Source organism: Callospermophilus lateralis, chromosome 10 (assembly GCF_048772815.1).
Source record: "Callospermophilus lateralis isolate mCalLat2 chromosome 10, mCalLat2.hap1, whole genome shotgun sequence".
In the NCBI taxonomy this organism is placed as follows: Eukaryota; Metazoa; Chordata; class Mammalia; order Rodentia; family Sciuridae; genus Callospermophilus; species Callospermophilus lateralis.
The window spans coordinates 12,280,191-12,307,274 of NC_135314.1; the positions used below are offsets into that span (position 1 = coordinate 12,280,191).

Here is a 27,084-nt window from a genome sequence, read left to right on the forward strand (position 1 = left end):
TAAGAGAGGGTCACAGAGCATCCCCTGCTCCACAGAGGTCCATCCTTCCTAGTGCCTTCCTGCCTTCCTGGGGCCATTTGACCACCTGCCCACCCAGGACTGTCTCAGGGGTCATTTGCTGAAGTGATTCTCAGTGCAGTTGGCGCTGGCAAATTGTGGAGGCGTTCTCCTGCTCCCGAGGGTGCTGTGTGTGTCCGCTTGTGCATTCTGGGACTCTCTTAGTTTGGTTGATGTATTTGTTTGGACGTGACCTTTCCCGGTTCCTCTTCCCTGGGTTTTTGCCTGCTGAGGAAATGATCCTCAGATCCCCTCCATCTGCACTGGTGGCAACAGAAGAGAGATTTTCTCTTTTTCTGTGGTCCAGGTCCAACCGCCCAGACACCTGTCTTGCAGAGGCTCATATTGTTCTGGTTGGTGTCATTTCCTGAAGCAGAGACGTTTTTATATCCTAGTTCTGGAAGTCATCAAGTTGGACGTGAGACAAGGAGGAGGCGGTGGAGGGTCCTTGGCTGACCTGGGGTGTTCCTATTGATTGCTCATTGGCTCCATGGGGGGGCCTGTTTCTCCCACCTCCGTTGGCAACTGGACCCTCGCATTGGCCCTGGTAGTAAGCTTTTCCTGTTGGTGGTTAATTCATTCTGAGAGCTCTGCATTCCCTTTGGGATCCTTCACTGTTTGTTAGAGAAGAAAAAGGACAGTTTCTCTTTTAAGTCTGATGAAAACCATCTGCAGAAGATGTGTATACATGTGCTGTGTATTTAGGATTTTCTCATGGACACTTGACTGCTCCCCTGGTTGTTAAGGAAATCCATATGAGGACAGGAACCTTTACAGTGCGACCCTTATGTTGTGTTTGAACATTTCGATGAAAATTGGTTCTGACTGTTTTTGGCTGGTCCAAGTTTTTTCTCTGCAGCTCTGGATTTTCTTTCTTTCATTTTTTTTCAGAGTGGCAAAATCCAAAGGCTCCTGAGGGTTTTGCTTTGGAGAGATCCACTGGTGGGGGATGAAGTGCCGAGTTGAGGGGCCAGATCGTAAGTTTTCTTCTTGACCCTTGCCATCTGCTGAATGTCATGCTTACAGTCACCATGAACTTGGAAGAATGCTCCCTGAGCACCACTCCCATCCACCAGGGCTGTTCTGTGCATTTCCAGATGTTGAACTTGCGCAGGTGACGTAACCCCAGATGGGGCTTCAGGGAATCTGGCTTAGTCACTCTCACAACTGTGGAATTAGATCTCTACTTCATCTCCAGGCAGGGTCCCCTTGGAAGGAGGTAGCACCTGGCTTGTTGGTTTGCTTGTTCTTTGGGGCTTCTCCAACACTAGGGGACGAGCTGGTATCAAGCAGGAGTGCATATGTGATGGGAGGCCTGGCCAGTACTACACAGACTTCACCCACTTTTTCTATAAAGCAGGATGATGACCAATTTCATACTGTCCCTTCTTCAGGGACAAGAAGGGGTAAGGATGTGGGGTATAGTGAGGTGTGTGCCAACAGGAGGAGATGCCAAACCAGGGATGGGGAGGATGCAGCTTAGCTTATGTAAGGAGTTTTCCCACATACAGAGTCATCTGAGAAAGGAATATGATTGTGTTGATTTTCATCTTGTTCTTTCAAAAGAGCAGATGAAACACTAGTGCCATCTAATTCCTCATTATATACAAAAAGTTGGTCATTCCTTTCCAACAACCATGGATCCAAACCAATAGATCCAACGAACCTTGTATCAAAAATTTCAAAAAGAAAAGAAATAGCTTCTGTTCTGAGTATACAGTTTCTCCCTTGCTATTATTTTCTGAAAAATACAGTATGACATAGCGTTTGCATTGTATTGGGTATTATAAGCAATCTAGAGATGATTTGAAATACATTGGGTGGTGTGTACAGGTTATATGCAGATATGCCATTTACATAAGGGACTTGAGTATCCTGATGGGGTCCTGGGACCAGTTCCTTGCAGATTCCAAGGGATCAACGTGCTCGCCAGATACCCAGTGGTTGGCAAATGAAGCCTGCAGGCCAAATCTGGCTGTCACCTGTTTTTTTTTTTTTTTTCCTTAAAATAAAGTTCCTTGGAACACGGCCACATCCCTTCACTTATTTTCCAAGCCACTTTTGAGCTCAGTGATGAGCTCATCAGATTGAGTAGCTCCTGAAGCTTGAGATAGTTCCTCTTTGGCTTCTTGTGGAGAGTTTGCTGACCTTTGTAGCCTCCTATGTAAGCCCAGGACACTTCCTTTATTTAAAAAGTCTCTAGCTTTAAAAATGTACTTATTTTTACTCTCCTCTGGGTTTTTGGGCTATTTCAGGTACCTCATTTTCAGTGTGTGGGGGGGCTATATCCCTTTGAGGACACTTGGGATGGTGAGGTGGGGTGTTACGATTGAGAGTCACCAGAGCCCATCGGCAGGACAGCCTCATCCTGCATGACAGGAACGTACGTCTTCTGAGACACCTCACGACTTTTCTGGTTTTGTCCATTTTTAAAGCCTTTTCGAGGGAATCTTTGCAACTTCTCCTATGATGGCAGGACCCCTAGTGCTTCCTGCTTCAGCTGCTTCTGTAGACCTGACTTCAGTTGCCATCAGGCTCAGAAGCCATCGAGTCCTTTAGCTGCCTGCTGATGATCTGGAAGACTCCCTCTGCTCTTCTCCCCACCTCTGCCTCCGTTCTTCTCTCTCACCCACAGCCCCGCTCGCACTCTCTCCTGCACCCTCCTTTCGTCCAGCCTAGTGACTTCTGTGTGTCTGTCCTTTCCCTGGCTGTCCTGCGTAGAGCTGGGGAATGCCTGCATATCCTCTTCTCTCTCACAGGAGTCGCCAGCCGTTGTAAATTCTGCTAAAACAAAACACAAAATTCCCATCTCCGTAACTCTTCGAACCCTCACCTGGCACTCATTGCCTCTGGGACCAGGCTTAGAGCTTTTGGCCAGAGGAAGGCAGCCTGGGCAGTGGACAGGGGTCTCCTACAGCCCAGGGGAAGTAGCAAGGCCCTGGGTGAGAGTTGGACAGGGCTGGAGCTGCGGGAGGGAAGTGGGGCCTGGGGTATGCTGTCCCAGTGGGGCCCAGGCAGGGGTGGCGGCGGCTGGAGAGTGGAGGACTAAGGAGTCCAGTATGCAGGTAGCATGAAGTCAGGGCGGGGGGTGGGGGCACAGTCGTGTGGACCATGTGACAAGGATCTAGAGAGATGTGGGGAGCAGTAGCTGGTGTGCAGCCGGGGTAAACTGTGAGAAGAGGCTTCCAGAGTATTATGGTTTGGATGTGAGTGCCCCGCAAAAGCTCATGTGTGAAACAACGCAAGAAGGTTTCCAGGAGAAATGATTGGGCTATGAGAGCTTGACCCTATCAGTGAATGTCCCCTGATGATCAGCTGAGTGGGAACTGAAGGCGAGTAGGGTGCGGCTAGAGGAGGTGGGCACTGGGGCGTGGCTTTGGGCAGTAGACTGGCAAGTGGAGTCTGTTTCCTTATCCTCATGTGATCTGCTTCCCTCGCCACAGCCTTTTGCCATGCCTCACCTCAAGCCCCGAGGAATGGAGCTGGCCTTGGCTTCCTAGGGACTGAGACCTTTGAAAACCGTGAGCCCTCAAATAAACCCTTCCTCCTCTATAGTTGTTATGGTCGGGTCTTTCAGTCACAGCTGACTAAAAAAAACAGAGAGGTGCAACAAAGGAGGAAGTTGTTGCCATTGGGTGAGGGTGTGCTGTGCCTGGGCGGGGAGCAGTGTGTTGGAGAGGCATCCTCAGGAGCTACCATGCTGATGGCGTCTCGGGAACATTCCAGTGACCCAGAAGATGGGGTTTCAATGGCCGGGAGCAATGGGCTTCAAAATCACCTGAAAGCTTTCTTAAGCCATGGATCGGCCAGCCCTAGGGTTCCTGATTTATGAGGTCTTGGGGCAGGCCCCCAGATGTGCATTTCTGACAACTTCCTAGGTGATGCTGATGCTGACTGCTCCTGGCACAGTGTCTTCATCTGCTTTATTTTTCTATGACTAAATACCAGAGATTTGATAATTTATAAAGAATAGAGGTTTACTTAACTAACAGACTGGGAGGCCCGAGAGGATGGTGCTGGTATCTGGGAGGGGCTTCTTGCTGCATCCTAACACCATGAGACAAAGCGAGTGTGCCAGCTCACGTCCCTCCTCCTCTTGTAGCCACTAATGCCATTGTGGGGGCGCCACCCTCATGACCACATCCAACACTCCTTACTTTCCAAAGGCCCCACTTCCAAAGACAGCGAATATGCGAATCGAGGGATTGAATTTCCAACACAGGGACATTCGGGAACATATTCAAACTACGGCACTGCCCTAGAGAACCACTGGTCTAGTGTAGAAGAGGTATCCAGTGAAACTCTTCCATGTCCTCAAAACAGAACCTGAGGTGTGGTAAGAGGGTGGACAGTACAGCTAGTTGTATTTGAGGAACAGGAATGTGTTCCCCATCAGGTGGTTACTGTGTCAGAGCTTTCTACCACCTACGAAGGGTTAAGCTAGTCTGGCCAAAATATTCTTGAGCAATTCCGTGATAGTAGGAACTTTCATTAAAATCTAATTCCTCTGTATTTTGAGAATTGACTCACTATAAACAGGAAGAATGTTTCAAAACTCAGTTTTGGCTCCTTGTAATTTTGAATCCTTTTAGCGGACTCTCAAGAGAGTCCCTCATTTGAACTTTTACTTACAAAAGAAGATGATTCAAGGGCCCTTCTTCGTGTTCCCTTCTTTTGCCATCAGGTTTGTCCTTTCCATATCAGGGTGACCAACTGATGTCAGTGACCCAATTTTCACTTGGCAGACTCTCTCTCTTTCTCTCTCTCTCTCTTGCTTATAGCTGATATTTGATATAAGATTTTTGGCTACAAATATGAAAATAATTACAATATAAAAATGCTGGAATGTCTATATGCTTCAAGAATATCTCGAAAGATATGGAGTGATCTGGAAAGAAATTCTAGATTTTTAACAGAATTTATGTCTTTTCCTGAATATATGATTTGCTTTCTCTGTGGAAGAGACACATCAAAACTTGGAGGAGTGTACAAATGCACAAATGTGCAAATTACACATTTTAATTACTTCTGTTTTCACATTAGACAGGCCAATCAATCTCTGATTTCTTAAAAAAAATCCTTGTATGGATGCATTTAAGAGCAAATGACTCATTTGAAAAGGAGAATATTGAAAACCTTGACCTTGACATTGGAGTCTGCTCCCAAGGCTCCTGCCATTGACTTTCTATTAACTTTGAGCAGGGTTTTCACCCAGTCCCGCTTCAGCACCCGAGGGAGCAGGAGTACCTGGGATGGAAGGTGGCCATTCTGGGTCCTTCAGAGCTGCGTTTATTTACAGGTTGTTGGGTTTGGGCCAAGGCTCTCAGGCGTCTTCTCTGTTTGGGTCTCAGCATCTGTGAACACCATTGATGGTGTGTATTTTCATAAAATGCTCTATGAGGGCCTAGGGTGAGAGACTTTTGGGGGTGCCAAGAAAAATCATAATAAATAATATTAAATAACTCCAGAGATTTCAGCAGGATTTACAATTTTGGCTTCACATGCTCCGATGTTTGGAGTTATTTTATAAAACTGGCTTGAAAATCATGCACCAGGCTTCCTTTGTGTGATTGGCAACGTTTCAGAAACCACAAGGATCCCTGCTTCTCAGAGATGTTGCACATGGATTGTCCTTATGGGGTGGAATTTTCCCTTCCCCTAGGGCTGTGGTCTTCCCTGGAATCCCTCTCTCTCTGGCAGGGGTGTCTGTGGTGGGCGACCGTGGAAGTGTGGTGGGGAAGGAGGGCAGGAAGGGGAAAGAGCTGCAGGGGCCCATAGCTTTGGGGTTAATTAGAGTGGCTGGTGGTTTAGCAGAATGATCCGTGGAACTGGAAAAACTCGCCCAATGGTTCAGGCGCTGCGTGAGACTGTAGGTACTGTATTTGGGAATATGTTGGTTTTTTTTAAGGTGAAAGGTGGGTGAGGGAGGGGCAGGTGATACACACCACTGAGGGTTTACTTGTTGGGGTTTTGTTCTGACCTTTAGATTAGTTAATCGTGGGGCTTCACTCCGTGACTCATCATTTCTACCTATAGCACTTGGGTTCCACAAAAGTCCTTTAGGGCAGGGACACCCACATGATCTCATCCTTCTCTGTCTCTATGCTTAGTAACATGTGGATTCCTCCAGAATAATGGCTGCACCTTCTTTTACCTTGGTTTCATAGAGTTTGAAGCCCGGATGCTCAATAGACAGTTTGTTGCATTATTAAGAAAAATAACAAGTTAACTGCGTTTATAATAACAATAGGCAACCCTTGAAGGGGACTTGGGGCATGACTTCATGGCAGTCTTCTGAGGCAGGATCCTTTGCCTGCTGTTATCTCCATTTTACCTGTAGAAACCAGACACAAAAAGCTTAGGTAAGTTGCCTGAGGTGATTTGGGTAATCAACAGAGGCACACAGGTAGATGCTACAGGGACTTGACCCCTCTCCAGCCATGAATTCTGTATTCTTAATGATTGCTCTATAGACATGGTACTAAAGTTCTTCAAAGTTTAATAAGTTATTTCTGGATTTTGTCATGTCAGAGTTGATAAATTTTCTTTAAAGATCTTAACTAAGCCAAGGAACTCAAATTGTGTTACCTGATACTTGAGCTGGGTGGCTATTGGGGCATGAGCTACATAAATAGCTGCTAAGGCGATATCTGTGCATCTTTGAGAAGAACTTAGGAAGACAATCATCTCTTGTGTAGTGTTTTGAATTCCACAGGAATCTAGTTATTTAGGCTCCTATAGCAAACATGGTAGAGGTCGGCAGAGTTAAGTCTTGGGAAGGTGGAGTTTCACCTTGTGAGTGAAAGATTCTGCTGACTTGGCTGGATACTCCTCCTGCCATGTTTAAATTCAGTCTCCCATCCCTGTGTGTGTGTGTGTGTTGGGAGCAGTGGGCCACAGGAAGGGGACCAGCAAAACAAGGCAAGGAGTTCTACCAGGAACTGGCCCGTGCTGGGGTGAGGATGGGGACAATGACTTTCTTGGCCTCCTTAAAAGAACATGAGCTCTGGTGGAGGCACCCCTTGCTGGCTGCCTCTCTCAGAACTGGGGTCATGGGTTCTGCAAGTTTTGAGGTGTGATAGCAAAGTATCAGAATCTAGAAGGAAAAGAAAGCCGGTAGACATGGGAGAAGCCCAGCAAAGCATAAATGACATGAGTGCTATTTCATTTGTCACCTTTTTATTTTGAAGTAAGTATGATCTTAGAATTTGAAAAATAATACAGTGTTGCTGGGTACCCATGACCCAGCTTCCTCCAGTGGTGACACCTTACTTAAAAATAGTGCATTATCAAGACCAGGAAACTGATATTGGCATCATAGGATCCACAAAGCTACAGACCCTGCTGGAGTCTCACGACTTTTTTTTTTTTTTTTTTTTTTTTAGAAATCAGTGTAAAATTTGAGCAGTGGTTTTTGACGGGCAGGAGAACCTCTGCGGAAGGCTGCAATAAATATTTTAGAGACAGATGGTTCTTAGCATAGAGCTGTTTGCTAGCGTGTTTGTGACACAGCCGGCAGTTGACTGGAATGTGAAGACCAGCAGCTGAGATAGGGAACAGAAACCAAGCCGCTTGGTTATTTTCACTTATGGACTTGAACTCTTTGTGGGTGTTATCTTCATTTTTTTTTTTTTTTTTAGTTGCCTTTTCAGAAGGAGGATATTTTCTAGAGATAAAGGATGATTCAAGGTCATTGTGTCATTTGGAGAGCTTTTAGAGGAAATGATAAACAGATGGTTTTCCCTGGAAAAGGCAGGGATTTTGATGATCAGATAAGAGGTATGGATGAGGGAACTCAAAAATCATGGATGCAATTTCATGATAACTGTGAGAGTGGATTTACTTTTAAAATGACAGTGCCCCGTGGGTTGGGGCTGAGTGTCGCCTGCCTGGCTGGCGGGCGATTGATTGCTCCTGCCTTGGCCTTCCCATCATGCTTTGCTGGGGCTTCCAATTAGCCTCTGTCACTCTCTGCCCCTGATCTGAGCTATTTGTGGGAGTGCCTGTCTTCTTGGCCAGACTAGGAATTCTTTGAGGGCAAGAACTGTCTAATTCTTCTCCTCCTCTCTCCTCACAGTATCAAGCAGGAAGTTCTGAGCAGAAGGGGTCCTCTGCCCCCAGCAATTTCCAGGCTGTTGCTTATCATCGCTTCACTTCATTATGTTATGGAGCTAGGCATCTGCTTGTATGTTAGGTGTATTTGAAACCAATAAACCTTAATTCCTGATGGATTATTTTGTAACTTTGAACCATCTCCAGTCAGTCTGGCCTTGGTGTACAGCTCTATCTGAACAGCATTGAAACAAGGTTCAGAGATTCATAGATTTTCTTCTTCTCCTTCAAAAAAAGGAATGGGAAGTTTTTGTCTGCTTGTTTTTCTCTGTCGTTTAGTGTTTTTTTTTTTTTTTTTTTAAAAGAAAGCACATCATCCTTTATACTTAATCCCTTTTAACATCTTTCTGTTGACACCTGAGATAATTATTTAAAATTCTTCTGACTCAGCCATTGGAGATTTGGCTTTTCCAGGGTGTTGGCGATGGTGTGTGAATAAGGCCTCTTCAGGTTATCGGTGATGCTGTGGGGCCTTGACTTTTTTGAGATCTCCAGGAAAGATCCATTTCTGAGTCATCTTTCCTAATAGGGGAGAAACAGAGAGGAGAATATGTCTTAGGCTCACTGGGTTATAATGCAATGAAAAGAAGCCCTCTCAAATCAACTCCTATAAAAATGGTGTGACTAATGGGACGCGGAGAAATGCCATGGATGATCAAGGGTATGCAGGCCACACAGGGACAGGAGCAGGAAAATCAGGAAGGGACACCGTCCACCATCTATCTCAAGGGCACTTGTAGTCTGTAATTTTTGCTTTTCTTGGCAAGGCTCTGCCCTTCTCTTGCCTCTGCCTTGCTTTCTTGTTTGACCTCTTGCTTCGCAGATTCTCAGACTCATTACTTGCCAAATGGCTCTGACTTGGCTTAATGTGCTTTAGTTCAAGTCCATGTGGACTTTCCTTTAGATAACTGTCTTGGTCTCCTAGTTTCTGAAGTGCAAGTTTTTAAGCGAGAATCTCTTGGCCAATACTGAGTCATGAATCCACCCAGCTGTTGTGGGCAGGGAGGGGCTTAGGTAGCATGGGTGGTCTCGACTAGCCTAGGCAGGCTCTCAGAAGGCAGGGGCGATGGGAGCAGTGATTGGCACGGCTACCCTATCCCAATAAAGGCACAGTTCACCCATTGTTTATATTTGGCTCTAGGTTGCCTTAGAAAAGTCAGGCCCATTCCTTTTTGGCCTTGTCTTAGACTCCCACGTTTCCCAGGTGCACTTGCAGTTCTAGGCAGGAGAATGAGGAAGAGGTGCCAAGGTGCTATAGTCTACCTATTTGTAGACAAAAGACTTGGTTACTGACACCGACCAGGGACAGAAGTCCTTAGATGCATGTCGTCACCAATGAATATTTAATTTAGAAAATAATTCCTGTCTTTGAATTAGATTAATGCAGTTCACTTATCTTTTCGCATGTATTTGCTTATTTTTTGGGTGCTGAACTTGGGCCTAAAAAATGCATACTCCTTATGCAGAGATTCCATTTTTATATTCCAGAATTTCTGTTGGAAGTCATTTTCTGACAGAAGTCAAGGAATAAAATGGTAAAGGAGAAGAGACATGGGGGAGAACCAAAGGTCTCATTTCCCCACTACCAGCTGTGTCATCTGGGTAACTAAGTTCTTTGAATTTCAGTTTTTCATCTGTAACACGGGGTAAGAATACTATCCATTTCATGATGTTCTTAAGAAGATTCAAGCAATTAATATATTCAAAGGCACTTTCCTAGCAGTTGGGGTATAGGAGTTCACAAAATTCTCAACGATCTTACTTTCTCATAGCATGTATTCCAGCATATGCTGCCACCCTGACTTTTATAAATCAGAATGAGTGATGTCCTCGCATTTCCTTCCAATTCTATGAAAATTTAGTTTAGTGTTTTGGTCAATAGGATCATGTAGCAGACACAGGGGCTGGTCTTACAAAAGTTAGGGCTTGTGAGTGCATGTGTGTGTGTACATACACTGTCAAGAGCTATTCACAAATCAATAAAAGTGTCAGCGTACTTTGAAAAAGGTTCGTTTTCCAAGGCAAATGCTAAGTTAGCTTTATTTGCGTTAAGGGAATAAATAAAACTTGAGAGAGACATTTATGAGCTGATATCTTGCCTTTGATGACCCAGGGAAAGACATTCTTATTTGTGCAGAGGGTCACTCACTTTGCTTTTATAAACTCAAAGTCAAAAATCTTAATGGGTTTTCGTAACCCTAAGTGTCATACTGAATTTTGGCTTGGACAACTTCAGATAACACTTCTTTGTAATTGCTATGACTTACTTATCTCTTGGGCTATGACATATACCTCAAGACACAAAATCCTCTGTTTTTTAAAACTTTCACATTCTGCAATCTTTACTCTGAGAAATAGAAGCTTTTTTGGGGGGCAGGCTGTTTTGGGTGAAGGAAATATTTTATCCCCAGTGGACCTAAGGAAGCATTTGGCCGAAGGAAGTAATTTCCTTTCTGTGCCTTGGGATTTGAAGCAATAATGTATACAATTATTTAATTTAGTTGACCTAAACTTTCTTCTTCTTCTTTTTTTTAAATTAATAGATGGTTATGTACCTTAAATCAAAACGATCACAGTTCAAAATGGTATGAGAAATATAAGGATACTTTGTTTGAAATTAAAAAGAAATCTTCCTTGCCCTACAGATAATTACATGTGTGTTTCTGGGGCCATTAATATCATATCTCAAATGTTAAAAGAAGATTTATAATAGTAGAAATTTATTACTCTATTTTATGTAGCTTCAACAACTAACGCAACCAATTCTGTTTTGTGGATTTAGCTTTGGTTTTGCTGTTTCTTTAAGTGTATGGCAAAGAGTGTCTTTAATTGTTTGAGAAGAGGCAGAGCTGGGGGGAAGAGCTGTTGATGCATACGTTTCTTGTTCCTAATCCATTACCCACCATAAATGAACTGATGCATATTCTGTGCTCACACTAAATGCTTCCCCCATATGGATAACACCAGAATTATTTTAATTGGTCATAACTTTGCTCTTTTTTACTGAGGAACCAAGAGTCATGTTCAGACCTGTGAGTAACAAGCTATAATATAGGATGGTCCAGTTCTACTTGTAGCAGGAACTTGGGAATTTAGGAGATGAGGACACCTCTGCTGTTGATCAGTATGCTTGGTCACATGCTTAGATATTTGAAGTGTAACAGAGAAAAGAAAAGATATGGACTATTAATTTCCCATGATTATATTATTTTTCCTTTTTTTTTTTAGTGGATCAAAACTCTGAGGTTATTTATTTATAAATATTTATTTATAAATAACCATTACATTTTTGCTCATTATACAAACCTTTACCATTGTGTAGGAAAACTGACCTGGCCTCCCTGCAGGCTCAGCTTCTCCATAGTTGTTCATTCAGAAAGGCAGCATACAAAGTAAGATTGTTTCAACATTTTCCACGCCATTCTGAGAACAGGTGCTTCCTTTGTGAATCCCAGTGGGTGAATTGATGTGGTCACTTCAGCCTCCTTTCAACCCCCTTCCTAAAGAACAAAGGCATTTTCTTTGCCCTGAAAATTGACATTTGCTTGCAGAGATTAGGCACTTCCTGTGACCCTGGGTCCCAATTCTGCTGGTGCCCTGGGGGAGGTCAGAGGAAAGTCTGCACTTGGGTGTATGTTCTTTGGTGGCAGTGGGAGGTGCTGGGGGGGAGGTGCTGGGGTGGGAGGTGCTGGGCTGTGTAAATGCCCAGGGAGGCTGGCCTAAGCTTGCTTCTATCCTAATCGGGCCTTCCCTGGTGCACCGTTCTGGAAGGCAGCGTGGAGCAGTCTGTACTTGCTTTGTTCCCGATCCGTGGTCAGTGTGGAGACCTGTTGCCTCTGCCTCTTCTGATCTCTCCTCTTCCCTCTGCCCTTCCACTTTCCCTGGCAGAAAGCAGACCGGCATCCTTACACTCTGGCTTTGGAATGGAATGAAAGGGCGTCTTTCTGAATAGAGAGGTTTGTTTCACACAGAGCTGCCTTTGACGGGAAGAGTCCCCCACCCCCAGCAGATTCAGAACATAACGGGGCTGGCACTAAGCCAGGAAGGATGGCCATAAATTGTATGATTCAAACGAGGTTTCATCACATCATTGTCCTATCTTCTCATTTCTGGCAGGCAACGCTGGGCAAATTAAAGCAAGAGCAGCTTTGGTCAATGTGATCGTAATATGTTGAACTAGAGGCACCGCACTGAGTCCCACGGTTAGGAGGCGTCCAGGCAGTCAGCACGGCGTTCTAGAGCAGTGAGGCTGGTGTCAAACTGATGCTCTGGAGAGCTTTCAATTATACACAGCTGTGGTTGTCCAAGTGACAAAATATTGTCTTGCCGACATTTTCTTTGTCTAAATTTTGGGGGGGGGAGAGAGATTTGGTGATATGATTTCTGGTTCATTTTAGAGAAAATGAGATTGGCTCCTGTTGGCAATTTTAAATTTCTCTTTGAAGAGGATGAGGTGGTCTGGGGCAAGTTGGGTGGCAGGTATAAAAGGTGATCATATATTGATCTCTACTCTGGATTTTTTTTTTTTTTTCCAAAAGACAGGAAGGAAAAAGAGAGAAAAAAACGAACAAAGGAAGTAATTTGGAGCATGAATGCCCGTGGTGCTTTAAGATGGAAGAATTTGGCACTTACCGTAGGTGTGACTTTGGCCAAGTTCACTTCTGTGCTTTAGTTTGTGTGACTGATAAAATGGTATGTGTTTTACTGGTGTAGTGGTCTTTTGTCGGGGTTAACATTTCTTTATAACCAAACACACCTGCTACATAAAGATACCTTGGTGGTCTCAGTTCCCTTTAGGACCTTTTTTCTTTAAAAAAAAAAATTAGTTGCAGATAGACACAATACCTTTCTTTTATTTATTTATTTTTTATGGTGCTCAGGACCGTTTGATACTGTACTTCAGATCTGTAGCTGCATCGAAGGCAGACCCTTGTGGCTTCCGGGTGGTCTTAATATAGGTCTTGCTAGAATGTTCTTAACTGAAATTCAGTGATACCACAATGATCAAAGGACCCCTTTGTCTCTTTCCATCATAAAAAGGTGGTGGACATCATAATTATGTTTTTTCACTTGGTGTATTGAGAACCAAGTCAGAGCTGGGTAGTATTTTGGGAGTCAGGGAAGCAACACAGGTCACGTTCCAGGGGGCAGCAGACTGTCACCTGCCAGGTGTCAGGTGAGGATATTGGCATGGAGAAGACAACAGTGGGTAGGGGGGATAGTGTTGAGGGGTGCTGGGGTGGTTTAAAGCACCCTTTAATATAGGGTGGTCTGGGCATATCTCTCCCAGCAGGTTATGATCTTGAGGTCTGCGTGGAGGGAGGAGCAGTCCCGAGAATGTGGAGAAAGAATATTCCAGGCAGAGGGAACTGCAAGTGGGTGGGAAAGGCAGGCAGGGGTAGGGAATGGGGTCACAGGCCAATCACCTGCAGGAGGGAGGGTCATATCTTCAGTCCAAACCCCAAACAGGCCCCTCAGCTACCCTTAAGGGACTTTGTTAGAGTGTTTTGCAGAAAAGATGGAAAATAATAGTGTATCTGTTACTTTGATTACAATTCCCATCATATGATAATTAACTGCTAGCTGTAATTATAGGACTTCCTTCTAATTTAGTTTAGCACTCTGGGGACCTCTATTAGCCTATATCTCAATCAATTTCACAGCCATTAAGAGGGAAAAAGCCATGCTCCTTTTGAATTTTAAATCTAGTGGGTACATGATCTACCTATTTGCTAGCCTGCCTTATTTTCTTTCCTTTCCTTGGGTAGACCCCCCTCTGTTCCGGCACTCCCCAATGCCGTACTGTTTCAGACATGTAGAATGTTGGTTTTTAATTAGGATAGATTGTTACAGATAGTTGTTAATGAATTCCATGCATCTCACATCTTTTTTTTTTTTTTTTTTGTAACCTCCCTGGTCTATATAAATACAAAAATTTTCACCTGACGGCCAAGGGAGCTTATGTGTCCCCGCCCCAAGACAGATTTTCTAGTCAATATTTATTCTCTTGTCTAGCACCTTTTGCTGCCCTCTGCTCTCTAGATAGGTTCACTTTTGTAGAGAAATGTAACCCAATCTGTTTTCTCAGTTGGCTCCAACAATAATTCTCCAGTCCTAGAAGACCCAGGTCTGGTCCCCACTCTTGCCTCTTTGGCATGTCTGCTGATTCACTGTGTTTAGATAACCTCAGCTGTCCAGGGCTCCCTTTGTCCAAGTTTCTCTGCTGCTCTCGTGGTGAAAGTAACCCCGCTTGTCACATTGCCACTGTGTTCCCCCTGTCCCCTGTGGACATCTGTTCTTAGGGGCAAGCAGTCATCAGTATGTGGGGGCGATTGTTATCTCTCCAGAAGTTGCCCCTTGAAAAGCTGGGTACCCCCAGAGAATGCTGGCTTGTTCATTTTGAAATGTTTGTGAGCATGTGGGTAGCAGCTAGGATCTCTCCAGCTGGAGAAGAAACCTAGGCTTGTGGGCAAGGAATGGGAGGGAAGGGTTGCCTGGCCAAGTCTCATCAACACGAGCCTGAGTCTGCCTGTGCTTGCCCTGGCAGGGATGTGTGTGTGTGTGTGTGTAAGAGAGAGAGAGAGGAAGACTTTTACTTTTAGAAGAGATTTAGGTCTAGAGAGAAAGCAAGTGGCTAGCAGAGAGTTCCCATATGCCTTTCCTCCTACATTTTCGACATTCTAACAATGCAGCTAGTGTCCACCCATCTTACAATCTGTAGTTTACACCGGGCATCACTCTTGGTGTAGACCTGCTGTGGGTTTGGACAAGTGTGTAATGATGTGTCTCCACCATTTACATGCACGGCCCAGCACTTAACAATGGTTCACCCAATGATTTCTCACCTATACCATGGTGTGGAAGCGATTCACATTCTATAGGAACTGTGCTTTGAATTTACGATTTGGATCTTTTCCCAGACTAGCAATATGACGTCCAATCCTCTCTCGAGACGCTGGGCAGATCAGTGAGCTGCTGTTCCCACTCAGGCTCGCAGTGCCTGGCCTTGTTATTTAATAAATGATATGAGACATTCAAACATTATAATGAAATAGGTCGTCTGTTATACGGTTTGTCCTACTGTAGGCTATAGTAAGCATTCCAAGCACTTTTAAAGTAGACTGGGCTAAACTTTTATGTTTGGTGGTTAGCTGTACTAGATGCATTTTTGACTTATAATATGTATTTCTGGGCAGGTAACAGAGATTTAACTCGGGGGCACTCAACTAGTGAGCCACATCCACAGCCCTATTTTGTATTTTATTTAGAGACAGGGTCTCACTGAGGTGCTTAGCACCTCACCGTTGCTGAGGCTGGCTTTGAACTTATGATCCTCCAGCCTCAGCCTCTGAGCTGCTGGGATTATGGGCATGCACCAGCATGCCGGCTATAGTATTTTTAATTTATGATGGGTTTATTAAGATGTAAGCTCATCGCAAGTCAAGGAGCATTTGTGATATGCCAAATAGCTTCACTATCCTAAAAATCATCTGTGCTCAGCCTTCCCCTGGCTTCCACCCATCTTTTGACTGTCTTCATAATTTTTCCTTTCCCAGAATGTCATAGAGCTAGAATGATACAGAGTGCAGACTTTTCATATGGCTTCTTTCACTTAGTGATGTGCATGTAAGGTTCCTCCACAGTTTGGTAGATGGATTTTTTTTTGACTCTGAATAATATTAGAGTATATAGTTTATATATTCACTGAAGGACATCTTGATTGCTTTTATGTTTTGGCAATTATGAATAAAGCTGCTATAAATATTCATGTGCAGATTTTTGAATGGACATAATGAAAATATTATATAATATTATACCATACATTGTATATATTTATACAATAATGGCATACAGTTCTAATGTATTATGTAATGACATAAAATATTTATATAGTATATAATTATTGAAGTTTATTTCTTTCTGAAAATGAGAAAAATGTTCTCAGTTGTATAATCTTTGGAAAATATTAAAAGGAAGAAAATGTTTAAAGATCAGCAAAAAACTTATTTATTAATTTAATGCAAAAAATACATGAAATTGGAGCTCTTCTGGAAATTCAGGACATACGGTGATTGTATGTTATAATAGTTAGTGGTAAAGACAAAAGATTTTTAGACATTTCCAAATGCTGATTCCGTTTCCATTAAACCTGATTAAGTGACTTTTTAAGATACTCAATATTCAAACAAACACTATTTTACCAAATAGCTAGTATAGCAGTTGAACTCTAAGGAGGTACCAAACACATCCCCTTAAAAAAACCTAAGTATATTTTAGTGATGGCGCTCAGTGCTGGTGGAGGGAGCCCTGGTCATTTGTGTGGATCCCAGCGGTTTGGAGGCGTGCCGATTTCTTACCACCTGACGTGGCTGCTTGGACCTCTGGCAGCTGCTCCTGGCATCTTCTGGGTGGAGCGGTGGAGGAGGCTGCCGAGGGTATTGAGGTAGCCATGCCTCAGCCTGACACCTGACGTTGACCCAGGTATCCTGTGGTTTTCATTTCTCATCTTTAACAAGGCAAACAAAACTAATTCAACTGAAAAATCATATTTTCATGATTTCTGTGAATGGAGTATATGCCTACCTGGTGTTTTAGTCAATACTTTTGTCATGATAACAAGAACAATTTAAAGGAGGAAAAGTTTATTTTGGCTCATGATTTTGGAGGTCTCAGTCTGTAGACAGCTGGCTGCATTCCTTGGGGCTTTGGATGAGGCAGAGCATCAGAGGAGAGCGGCTTGGGACATGCAACCAGGAAGCAGAGAGAGCTCTACTCACCAGGGACAAAATACCCCATGGCATACCCCACCAGTGACCCATCTCCTCCACTGCACCCCACCTGCCTACAGTTACCACCCAGTTACCCCATATCATTGGATCAGTCTGCTGTTTTGAGGGCAAAACTCTCATAATCTAATCATTTCAGCTTTGAAGTTTCTTGCATTGTCTCACACATGAGCTTTTGTGGTACATCTCAGATCTAAACCTTATCACCTGGTGACTTGATTTTTTTTTTAAATTTATAATATCCACATATTATGTTTTTAGCGGAAGAAAGCGGGTCTGGAGCTAGAGTTTAAATGAAGGCTTATGTATTTTTATCTGAACATATAAAAGTCATTGGAATTCATGCTAACACATCGTAAAATGAAGCACATTTTATTCTCCTACCTTGACAAACTTTGAAAATTCCCTGGAAAGCTATGTTCAGATACACAATTATTAGATTCCTTGGAATAACACGAGGAGATGGAGGTGAGGTAAAGCCAGCCCTCAGCCCATGGGTCTTCCTTGTTCTCCTCCCCTGGTTCCATCTTGGAAAGACTCAGGGACACTGCAGTCAACACAAACCAGCTCCTTCTTGAAGCCCCACAAATGTCAGCCCCTAGGCATATGAGAACACTTGTAGCACTGGCTCTTGGCTTGGGGACAGAACTAAGAGTCTTAAGGAAGGTTTGGATGTGGGCAGGAAATCCATGGTAGCAGGGCATAGTCTGGAGAGGTGCCTGGCAAACACATCTGCTTGATTCCCTGGGCCCATTAAAGAAGAGAATGACTGGTAGAAGGCTGGAGAAACCTCTCTGATATGAGTGCTCAGGTCAGGGTTCTCTTTTTGGGGTTTGGAATGCAACTAGAAGAAGGAATTCAGATCTTTTCTATGAAGAATATTTGGACATTGATCTTGGAAAAATTTACCATCACTTTTCTTTTTTTATGATTTTTTTTGAGAGAGAGAGAGAGAGAGAGAGAATTTTAATATTTATTATTTTTTAGTTTTCGGCTGACACAACATCTTTGTTTGTATGTGGTGCTGAGGATCGAACCCAGGCCGCACGCATGCCAGGCGAGCACGCTACCCCTTGAGCCACATCCCCAACCCTACCATCACTTTTCATATGAAGAGAAAAGCATCCCCTTCTAAGTGTGTTGGAATTCAGCATCGCAGAGTTAAAAAGTTGTTTTTCATGGATGTATATCAGTGTATTTTGGCACAGGTTCACTTAAAAAGATCTGGGCTTATCAGATAGTGAAATGCATAGTACATTTACACAGTTGGTTTGTTGTAGTTTTCACTTTTCAAGAACCATGATGAAGTTTTGTGTAAAAACTGACTGTCAGTCTTTGGTCCCAGGGGTCCCAGTTCCTTGCTGAGTTGACAAGAATGTAATGATTCACCTTTTAGAATCTTCTCATTCATTTTTTTTTTGTGGGGGTGGGTACTGGGGGTTGAATCCAGGGGCACTTAACCACTGAGCATATCCCCAGACTTTTTATTTTGAGGCAGAGTCTCACTAAGTTGCTTGGGGTTTCATTCACCAAGTTGCTGAGACTGGCCTTGAACTTGAGCTTCTGGGATTATGGGTGTGCGCTACTGTGCCTGGCTCTCATGGCATTCTTAATGATCGTATCATCTGTGATTGTGTAGCTGCTCCCATATTTTTACTTCTTACTTTGAAAGGGATGTTCATGTGAAGAGCTCCATATATAAGAAAAGTCAAAACCAAAGTCCAATCTAAATTGAAAGGAATTTTCTTAAAGGGTGGGAAAGTAAAGTTAGTGTATATACTGATGAATTACTTCTTATTTTTGGTGACAGTCACACAGGTTGAGCATCACTATTCAGAATGCCTGGGATCAGAAGTGTTCCAGATTTTGAAGTATTTATGTAGATGAAAAAAAAATTAAATGTGTGTTTTTTTTTTTTTTTTTTTAGATTTCAGGTCATTTTGGATTTCATACTTTCGGATTAAGTATGTTCAACCTGTACAAAGGACTTAACAGTGTTTATTAGAGGGAATCTCAATGCTTTAGAGAAGTGTAGAGAAACCAAGAGAGTTGGAGTTCTGAGGTTCTGTTCTCCTGGTGATTTAAGAGAATTAAAATCAGGTCTTAAATAACTAACACCATTAGTTATTTAATCAAAGCTAAAACATTATGTCTATAAAACTGTGCCCAGAGAGGTGAAGATGGTAAGTATGAGGTCTCCGCACATCTCTCTGTCCCCATCTCTCACTCTTCCTTCTGGAAGTCTTTACGCTTTCAAAAAAATTCTTGTAATGGATTTTTAAAGAATCTGTTTAAAGTGCAGAGGCTGCACAGAAAGTGATATGTTCAGGGCTTTCCCCCACTGCTGGAAATATTCCTGATTACTGAATATAATGAAATATATTTGTCATGTTGGACATAACGCGTGGCTGAGTGCAGAATGAAGAGCCTCAAACTCGCAGTGGAGGCCTGACATTTATAGTTATAAATATGTACTTTCAGAATTGATGTATATAGAATACCAGTGCTCAAACAGATAAATTGAAATTTGTTCTAAGTAGGTTAGACAGTTCATCAAATATTGGTTAAAAACCCTCTATGGGGATTGAAAAGAGATTAAATGGCAGTGTCCATGGCAGGGGACAGCCAGCCGACCGGTCGGTTCATATGTTCATATGAATATAAAACGTGCCTGGGGCTTAGCACCCGGGTCATTAACCTCTTAGGGTCCAAGGGTCAAATTCTGCTGCCCACTTCATTGCTTTGTTCCTTAAAACTAAGTGTATTTTACAGTTTTAAATGGTTTGGAAAAAGTCATAAGAGTAATAATCACAACATAGGAAAAGTATGAAATTCAAATTTCAGTGTCTATGAATGAAGCTGTGCTGGAACACAGCCACGCCCCATCATGCATGTGTGTATGGCTGTGGCAGATTTCCCTGCACGGTGGCAGAGCTGAGTAGGTGTGACAGAGGCCATGCGTCTTGCAAGACCTAAAAGATTTACTGTGTGGCCCTTTACAGAAAGTTTTATTTTTGAAATTAAATTTCATTTCCATAGGTACATAAAAATATAAAATGTATACATTTTAATGGGGTGACATGTGATTCAGAGAAGTTTGCTGACCTTGGCCTGGCAGAGCCAGAGCTGCCCACTGCTGGCACCTGTCTTGACTTCCCTGCTTGGTCTCTTTGCCGTAGGTCTGGGTTTAATCCTGATGCTAGGAATGCTTACCTCAATCTAGTGCTTTCTATTTTCCAATTTATTTAATTCTCATTTTAGCTCTATGATGTAGGTGTAATGATTACCCTCATTTTCTAGGTTCAGAAATAGTGCGGTAAAAAACATAGACAACTGGCTACACAAGGAAGCCTCATGGGTTCAGTGTCAGGCAGCCTGGCTTCCTGTGCTTTCTTTTGAACTCTCTGTCCTCTGCTCTTGGAACAAAATTTAATTTATCTCTGTACCTTTTCATCAGATTTTGCCATATTTACATAACAGGGATGTGTGTGTGTATGTGTGTGTGTGTGTCTAGTTGTTTTCCCCAGTTCTTATGCTATAGGTATGATGGGCTAAAAAAATACATCTTCAATATTTATTGAAAGATGGTTATCACAATAAAGACACCACGGATAATATTTCCTTGTTTTAGTAACAAAATGTGTGTGGCTACCCTCTTGGTCTATTCTCGGTCCATTTGTGGAACTTAATGGTACAATAGTGGTTGACTCTGATTATGAAATTGAAGGCAGACTCAAATGGTGTAGTCCTGAAGTACAGAACAAAATAACAGAATAATTCAAGGAAGTAGTAGGTCTTTGATTTTCTTTTTTAATTTGATGATATGTTTTCTTGATAACTTTTATGTCCAGAATCCCTTCAGATATTCTGCTTCTAATTGTTTTATTTGTTCATTCAGCTTGAACTCACTGTGTGTCCAGTACCATGCTAGCTCTGGGGGAACCTGGGGCCAGCACAGGATATGGGCCCAGAGGCAGGTAGGAGAGTGTGGTCCTCAGCCAGCAATGTCTTCACTTGCTCTACTTAGACCTCAGCAGTTTCATCACTCCTCTGGTGCAGGATTGTTTGAAACAGCAGGTCCCAACAGATAGAGGAGCAGCTGTCAGTTAGGAAACCTGTCCACTGGCCCAGATTGATCTGATGATTTGCGGCATAACCTTGGAAGTGTTTCATTTTCTATTTGCATTCTGGAAAGTGGAAAATAACAGCAAATGAAGCTGGGTCTTAACAAAACCAAGTGCCCCAAATATTGCAATGAGCTCTACTCTGCATTTCTCTGCTTTCTTGCTTACACAGAAGCATCTTGATGGTGTGTGGAGGATAAGGTAGATATGATTTATGAAGATTTATGTAGACACCATGGTGCATGCAATCTGATGTAGATACAGGAACTTTCCCTTCCTGACACATGCTGGACCTGTTCCTGGAATGAACAAGCTGAAAGAGGTGGGTGTGCTGTGTGAATGAATGAAGCCAGTGTCAGTTTGGAGAATCTGTGAAATCCCATTTGGAGCTTGTTTATAAGATGGAGTGAAAGAATTATGGGTGTGTGAAGAGATGCTTGGGACAGGATTCATCCTCTTATCCACTCTCCAGTTCCTGGTAAGTGACAGGTAGGGCAGGGTTGGACATATAGTAGACGCTCAGCAAACATTGCTTTGCAGAGTTGCCCATGGACTTAAGAGAATCTCATATGTCTAGACTGTGAGAGGGCTAGGAGTGAAACTTCTTATTCTCCTAAGTATCTTAAGTTTATAAAATTGGTGGTTATGTTTTGCTTTTAAAAGATGTTTATAATGTTGAGAAGTGTGGTTTAAACATAACATGATAGTTCACTATGTTAAAGTGATTAATTTTCCACATTGAAGACACAAAAGCATAATTCCTGAGCCAATGATGTTGCATGGGTAGCACTTTTACATTATTTAGAAACTCATGCTTTAATGAACTTTGGAGGTTATTTGTGCTTTTTTGGTAGCAAAGATCTTGACTTTCATTATCTCATTGAAAATAATCACCATTGACTGGCAATCTTGTAAAAAAATCTTGTTTAAGAAGAAACAGCATAGGCACTTCAACCCAGTCTCAAGTAGTGTGCTGTTTTCTTCTCATTAGTTGTCCTTTCAAAGAAGAGTCTCTTTGGAGGTGTTCAGTTTGGGGGAAAAGCTGCCAGGAGGCTGTCTGCCTCTGTAGTACCCCAGTCCTTGCTTGCTTTCCTGATACAGAGTCATCTGGTTGCTAGTAGTCAGAAATGTTGAGACTGGAGAGTTTGTGTGTTTGATTTTCCTTTGTAACTTGGTCAACGTGCACCGTTCATCTCTGCCCTTCGTTTCCCTGCCTCCTGTCGGTACCCATGTGGTACCTCAGCTGTTCCTTGACCAGGTGGGATGGTAGGAGGCTGGCTCCTTTTCATCTCCTGTGTCCAGCTGTGGTTTCCCTGTTACCTCGAGGTTCTTCATACAGATACACAGTGCACCGATGAGCACTCGGACCCCCAGCCTGCAGGTCCCTGGTCTGTGCAAGGCAGGAGGAGCCCTGCTCGGCAGATGTGCCTCTCATTTCCTTCCTTTGCTTCATGCTTTTCAGTCTCGAATTCAAGAATTTTCTCTTGACCTCGTTTAAATGTCTCCACCTGCACGTCTCCCAGTATTTTCTTGGTCTCAGTCTTAGCCATTTCATTTGATAGAACGAAATACCACAGGTGGGGTGGCTTACCGACAAACGTCTGTTTTTCACAGTTTGAAGGCTGGGAGGTCTAAGGTCAGGGTGCCCATTGAGTGGGTTCCCAGTGAGGGCTTTCTTCCTGCTTTGTCTTCTCTCTGTCCTTCTGTGGTAAAGAGAAAGATCATCTCTCTTGTCTCTCTTTTTGTAAGGACACTGATGGGGTTTGGATGTGAGGTGTCCTCCAAAAGCTCATGTGTGAGACAATGCAAGAAGATTCAGAGGAGACATGATTGGATTATGAGTGCTGCCACCCAATCAGTGAGTTAATCCCCTGATGGGATTAGCTGAGCAGTGGCTGACTGCAGGAAGGGTGTGGCTGGAGGAGATAGGTCATTGAGGGCGTGCCTTTGGGGTGTATGTTTTGTATCTAGTGAGTGGATTCATCCTGTGAGCTGCTTCCCCCTGCCACACTCCTCTGCCTCACCTTGAGCCCTGAGGAATGGAGCCAAGCTCTCTATGGACTGAGACCTCTGCAACCGTGAGCCTCTATGACATCAGAAAGGAGGGAGAGGGAGTCCACTGGCAAGATACAAACATACACCCAAAGCCATGCCCCAATTCCCACCTCCCAACGATTGTTCTTGTCAGGTATTTCAGTCACAGCAGTGAAAAAGCGGACTAAAACAACACGAATCCTGTTTATGGAATCTCTATCTCTATAACCAATTGCCTCCCAAATACCATCGGTTATGGTTTGGATGTGAGGAGGTGTCCCCCAAAATCTCAATGTGAGACAGTGCAAGAAGGTTCAGCAGAGAAAGGACTGGGTTGTGAGAGTCTTATCCCAATCAGTTATTTAATTCCCTGATAGGGATTAACTGAGTGGTAACTGAAGTGGTGGGATGTGGCTGGAGGAGGTGGGAACTGGGGCATGGCTTTGGGTGTATATTTGTATCTGGCGAGTGGACTCTCTCCCTCCTTTCTGATCATGGTGTGAGCTACTTCCCTCCACCAGACTCTTTTACCATGATGTTCAGCCTCACCTTAAGTCCCAAGAAATGGAGCCAGCCTCCCAAATCATGAGCCCTTAAACAAACTTTTCCTCCTCTACAGTTGTGTTGGTCGGATCATTTAGTCACAACAGCGAAAAACGCTAAGACACCATCTCCAAACACCCTCCCACTGGGATTTAAGACTTCAGCAGATGAATTTGGGGGACACAGACATTTAGCCCAGACCATAACAGCCCAACACAATCTGCCAGAATCCAGTTGGTGGAGGGGGCTGTGTTTTCTTGTCTTCTCACAGTGTTGGTATATCACATACAACTTGTTGGTTTTGCCATTGCTATTGTTTATTTACCTCTAAAGTTGCAATTTGAATTCTGCTGTATATGAGGCCACTGCTTCTCAGTTTATGTGAGTTAGTTCATTTATTTCCCACAAACCACCCAGGGTGAGGGGTATTATTGTTTTCTTCATCTTCTATGCAGGGAAACCGAGGCTTGCAGAAGTCTGCAGGATCCAAGGTCATTTGGTGTAATGGAAATTGTATTGAAATAAATGCTTGGACCACTTTATAAAAGTTGTGTCTTAAATTTAGGATTTTGACCCACTTTCTAATGAACTAGAAAAACTAGGGAATTAAGTACATTTCTTTTCTTCACCCTGTGACTGATAATAGATTAATTGTCCTCTATTGGATTTAAAAATATCAGATTTATTGAGCTATAATTCATATACTGTACATTTAAAATGTATAATTCAATTGGTTTTAAGTGTTATCTACAGAGTTTTGCCACTGTCCCCATAATCAGTGTTAAAACAAAGGAAACTCTGTGTCCATTGTGAATCATTCTGCATTTTCCCCCAATGCCCTCCACATGACTCCCTTTTCATCAAGAAGAAATCATGCGGGCTGGGATTGTGGCTCAGTGGTATAGTGCTTGCCTAGCACGAGTGGAACCCAGATTCGATTCTCAGCACCACATAAAAATAAAGGCATTGTGTTGTATCTATCTTCACCTAAAAATAAATAAATAAATATTAAAAAAGAAGAAATCGTGCAATACATGGTCTTTGTTGCTGACTTATTTCACTCATTATGGATGTAATCAAGGTACATCTATGCCATAGTGTATCAGTGCCTTATTTCTTCTCATTGCCAAATAAGTACTCCAGCCTCTGGCTAGTCCACATTTATCGACTCATTAGCTGATGGATATTTGTGGCATTCCTCCTCTTGGTTATTACAGTTAATATTACTAAAAAAAAACATTTGCGTACAAGTTTTTGGGTAGACGCACATTTTCATTTCCCTTGGGTATGTACCTAGGAGTAGAATTGATGGGCCATATGGTTTCTCCAGTCTTAATCCTTCCGGGAGCTGACTGAGTGCTTTCCCAAGCGGTGACACCAGTGTACATTTCCACCCAAAGCGTATGAGGGTCTGCTTTCCATCCACCTTCACCAACACTTGTTATTATCTGTCATTTTGATGGTAACCATTCTGGTGGGTTGAAGTGGTGTCTTAATGTGGGCTTGATTTTTGTTTCCCTAATGGCTAATGCTGTTGTTTGTGGGTCTTTTCCAATGGAATTGACTTCTAAATATAGGCTGCTGTTTTTTATTTTCTCTCTGAAGTAAGTTGTACCTGTGCTGGTGTTGGCCTTTCTCCAGGTCATTGATCTTACTATTATTACCATCATCCACTTGGAGCCTCGAGCCACATACAGTTCACCTAAAGTCCAAATGTGGGTGCTTCTTTGACTGGGGGCGTGGAAATATTTGTAAGCAGATATTATTCATTGATACCCCTTCATTAACATCAGTGCCCCCTTGTGTGGTGGGAAGCGTGAGTCGGGGAAAGATGGGCTCAGGGGATTGGAAAGTCACAGAGAAGTGAGAGTAAAAGAGTTAAAAGTCTTGAGGGTTAAGAAAATAAAATGTCCTAGGGAGAACATGGGACACGTGTGGGTGGACGCTAAGCTGTAGGGGACATACTAAAAAAAGTCCGTATTTAGAGAACGAATCAGCATCAACCTGTTCCGTGCTATAAGTTGAACTGACACACCAACTTATATGGGACACTCACTTTTTCTACCAGAGACAGTTTGTGTGTTAAGTAGGATTTCCTATTTGTAAATAATATAAACCAACTCAAAGTCACATAGGCTTTTTAAGAGAGGTTGGTGTTGATATTTACACAGCCACAGGGGGCCTTCTAGACCCCATGGCAGTTATGCATCTGCCAGAGGTTGTCACTGATGCTTAGGCCATCAGGATTCTGGACTCCTGGGCCCCCCTCCTGGCTTGTCTTGTTTTTGCTCATTTCTGTCATTCTGTTTCTTGCCATGAATTCTTTTTCGTCTCATTTCTGAATCAACAATGGTCAGAATTGTGGCTGTCGGCCTTTTCCAAAATGGACTATCACATCTGGATGGGAGACCTGCAGAGTCTTTAGCATCTACTTTGGATAACCTCTGCATTCAGAATGAAAGGCAGAGACCTGCCAGATAACATAGAAAAGATGGGACTGTAATGCCCCGCAGAGTTTGGGGAAGACAAGAAAAAAAGAGACTGTTGTATACGTGCAGAGCAGGAAAGGGTTAATTTCGCTGCAGAGTGTCAGAGGATGCTGTTGTTACTACAAGTGGCGAACCCATTCCTGGGCCTATAATGCATAGTGAAGCCCAGCCCTTGTCCAAGAGCTGTAGAACATGGACCAGGTGGGCTGGAGCTTGGCAGCGAACCTGGGCTGCAGCCAAGTGGAGTCTGCCATGCCCTGGCCTGAGGTGCCAGGGCCCAGGTGAGCCAGGGCATGTTGTCCTGTTGTGCTATGGCCAGTGTGGATGCCCACAGTGCTGCGGTGGAACTCCAAGCATCCACCGTCCTAGGATCTCGACCTCGGGCTTCTCCACCAATGGTGAGAAACGGAAGAGGGACAGACCTGAATGAAAGTTCAGACTCAAGAATTAGCCAATAGTGTTAGTGTTTCCAAACCTGATTAGCATAAGTTTGGACCAATAGCATTGGTAGTTTTTCTTTTTTTCTTTTGGTACCAGGGATTGAACTGAGGGGTGCTTAACCACAGCACCGCATCCCCAGCCCCTTGTTTTATTTTATTTAGAGAAGAGGGTCTTGCTGAATTGCTAAGTGCCTTGTTAAGTTGCTGAGGCTGGCTTTGAACTTGCAATGCTCCTACCTCCACCTCTCAAATTGCTGGGATTACACGTGTGTGCCCCTGTGCCTGGCAATGTTGTACTTTTCCAAACCCTGATTAGCAGAAATTTGGGCCATAACCTTGTCCCAAGTGCTTTGTAAACCCCTAGACTAGCACAGTCTGATGGCAACCCAAATGGGGGTCCCCTCTTGCCTCTGAAAGAGGTCCATTTCTAGTCTTCACCCTTGAGTAAATCCTACTCCGTTCACTCTTGCCTTCTGTTGTCCCCTGAATTTCATTCTTT

General features: G+C 43.3%; 1 protein-coding gene across 3 annotated transcripts in view; it reads left to right on the top strand.

The window, feature by feature from the left end:
- Tiam1 (TIAM Rac1 associated GEF 1) overlaps positions 1-27,084 on the top strand; it is a 362,213-nt gene that overhangs the window by 117,723 nt on the left and 217,406 nt on the right. Inside the window, exon 1 of one of the 3 annotated variants that reach the window (XM_076867147.2) lies at positions 961-1,034. The exons of the other annotated variants lie outside the window; for them this stretch is intronic. The gene's annotated coding sequence lies outside the window, so the exon portion shown is untranslated. Of the gene's footprint in view, positions 1-960; positions 1,035-27,084 lie in introns of those variants that run through there. 3 annotated transcript variants of the gene reach the window in all.